Below are 3,444 nucleotides of genomic sequence, written 5' to 3'. Positions count from 1 at the left end.
TTCCTGGGATCTTCCATGTTTAGGGAGCTACCCAAACACTTGGATCAGTATAGGAAACCTAATGACAACAATAGACAGTGAGTCCTTCCCTGTGTCAGGCCCTACGATAACAGCTTAACATTAATGTTTGCCACAACCATATCTATGGTATTATCCCTTTCACCCCCATCATTCTCACTCTCTTAACTGTGCTCTATGTTTTTCATAGCATATACCAGTGCTAAAATTGTATATTTATTTGTTTTACTTTTTTTACCTGACTCAAACTAAAATGTGAACTCTACGAAGAAAGAACTCTGTGTTGTTAACCACTCATAGGCAGGTTACTGGCAGATAGTGAGTTTCAATGAAAATCCATTGAATGAATGTCAGTATCATGTGATTTCATCATGAAATCTTTATGGGACAAGTTTTTGATGGGTTAAGAAAATTGTACAAGATAACATTGCTGGCAAGTAACAGAATCAAGATCTGAATTCAAGTGTGTATGACTCCAAAGCCTTCACTCTGAGCCACTAAGTTATTCTGACTCCCAGTAAACAGAAGTGGTGGCTGGGGTACCCAGAGCATTTAGTAAGTAATGGCAGAAAACAATGAGAGGAAGATTAACTTTGCTCATGTTGGGGAGATAATACATTTTCTCCTCATTGCTCATAAATTTGTATTTGGGACAGACTCCTGTAACGAAAGACAGATTAACAAGAGAAAAATAAGCAAACTTACTAATGCATGCAGTGCACATCACGTGAGAGAAATCCCAATGAATAGTAACTCAAAGCAGTGGCTTAGAACTCTGGCTTATACAGCATCTTCAACAAAGAATGATAAAATTAGAGAGAAATGCTAGAATGAAGGAAAGCACTTTGGGGCTTCCGAAGGCCAGAAACTGTGGGAGGTAAATATATAAGAAGAAACTAATGAAGTAAGGTTTGATTTCAGATTTCTCTGGCACTGTTTCTAGGCAGTTAAGAGTTGTTTCCTGTAAGGGAGAATATCCATACTGTTTTTAGGCGGAAAAGAAGATAGAGAGAGCTCTTTCTCCCTTGCTATTTCATAGTTACCTTTAGTTCAAGAATAATTTTTGTATCCATGAGGCATATTTGAGGGTGACATTTTCTGGTTTCCTTCACCTACTTCACACCTCTGCCCAAGGATTGGTCTTGCCACCAATATCTACTAAAGCCTAGACTTTGAGGTTAAATTCGAGTTCCATACCTGAGTCTCCCTACCCAGGTGAACTTAAGACCACCTAATTTCTCAGAATCTCTTCATCTGCTGTCTCCTAAGGGTTGTAACAAGATTTAAACATAATAACAATGGCAATGAATTTAAAACAGTTACTGATTCAATAAATTCCAAATAGATAGCAGCAGTGATCCCAGGGAGAGATATTGGTTGTAACACAAGGAAATGGCCCAGCTCTTTTCTGCCTCCAGCCTGCATTTTGATGGGTGCCAGCCAGTATTGTTGACTGCTTATTTGCTAATTGATCAACTACATTATCCACTTATATTAGATCCTTTTTAAAAACTCTTCCTGTTTCCTGACAATGCCCCTGGTTATGCAATAAGATCCCAAATGTGAATACTTGAAAGGGCCTTGCTTACAATGAATATAATTCAGTCACCACTGCCCAGTGGAAGAACTATTCCTTGTATGAGGGAGTGCCAGCCCTCTGCTCTGCAAACCAAAAAAAGTTTTAATATGTACTTTCAAACGTCTATGGAAACATTTGGGGCTTGAATTATTTGGAGTTATTTACTCAGGGCTATCACAAGGAGCCAGGAGAAGCACACAGTCTTCTGACAATTAGGTGGGGAGGCATTTACTACTGTTCTTACATACTGTAACTGAAGAAGTGACCATTCATGTGTCTATTTTCCTTGCTATGTATCTGCTTTAATTTTCAATCATGAAGACCTCTTCTTGAAATCAAGAAATATTACCTAATATTATCCTTCCCCAAAAGCAGTGGTCCATTGACTGAGGAAATGCACTATGAAAAATTGCTATAGTGAATTAACTAAGAATGGAGATTTTATGAATCACATTAACATCTACACAGATTTGGAAAATGGTAGTGTATTTCTGCGTGAAACATTTTCGCTATCCAGTAAACAGTCATCCAGGAAGCTAAGGATCCCTTGCATTAACATCCTGGCGCCACAGAGACCTACATCTTGCAGGCTGGGAACCAATGTCTAAAGGTATTTAACTGAGAGTTTGCAGAAGAAAGTACCACAAAGTTATGTTGAACATTAGCTTTCTGAGTGGCCTATAATTCTACTAATGACTGCTGAATTTAAAAATTAAAATAATGATAGGTTGCCTGTAAATAGAATTTTGTTTTTGAAACAGGAAAAACATGAATTTCTAGTTGTGGAGTCTAATATTTAACTACAGTAGACTGATCTAAGTCTTGGCAGGATACGAGACATAATTTGAAACCATGAAGGTATAAACCCAGGGGAACAATGTGTATAATGCTTGAATTATGTTCAGACTGATCAGGGGGATGGTCGGGGGATTTCTTTATTAAAATTATTGAACAGGAAAGTGCCTTCAACCACAATATAAAAGCCAATTTGCAATTACTGTTCTACTTTTCCTCTACTTTCCATTTTTATTTTAGTGCACAGTTTGTGGCCAAATCAGCTTTTGCATCTCTTGGACTTATATTTTTGTAGAAAAAGATTTACTTTAGTTTTCATTTTAATGCTACCATGTAACAAATTGCTCTAAACTTTAAAAAATCTGCTTCCCAGCCTCTTTGCTTCCTTTTTGTCATTAAATGATTAGGAAGATAACATTGTTGAGATCTTAAAGATTCTGAGGATCAAGCATATATTTATGCTACATTAGGGAAGTGAAGCATTTCTTGAATGAGTATTTTAAAAGTGGAGTCAAATAAAATTTATTTATTTTAATCTCTTTGGGTTGATTTAGCTCTGGGCTATCCAAAAATGAATTTCTTTATATGTGAAAGTGTCAGCTGTTTAAAATAAAATTATGACTTTGAAAATTACTTGCTACAAATCCTAGAATATAGTGGCACTCAAAAATGATTACTTTTCATGGGCCTGGGGATAAAAATGCTACTATTTGTTCATTTAGTATTTTTTTCTTTACTTCAGGACTTTTGTTTTAGAATTAAAAGTTAAGTTCTAGAGAAAAAGTTTCGCAGATGAACATGAAGCAAAACAGTGTATGAAAGTACTTTGTGGGGCCGGGCATGGTGGCTCATGCCTGTTATTCCAGCACTTTGGGAGGCTGAGGCAGGTGGCTTACCTGAGATCAGGAGTTCTAGACGAGCCTGCTCAACATGGTGAAACCCTGTATCTACTAAAAATACAAAAATTAGCTGGGCGTGGTGGTGGGTGCCTGTAATTCCAGCTGCTCGAGAAGGCTGAGGCAGGAGAATCACTTGAACCTTGGGGGGCGGGG

The sequence above is a fragment of the Cebus imitator genome, unplaced genomic scaffold (genome assembly GCF_001604975.1).
Source record: "Cebus imitator isolate Cc_AM_T3 unplaced genomic scaffold, Cebus_imitator-1.0 Scaffold98, whole genome shotgun sequence".
NCBI lineage: Eukaryota > Metazoa > Chordata > Mammalia > Primates > Cebidae > Cebus > Cebus imitator.
This window is presented reverse-complemented; position numbering follows the sequence as displayed.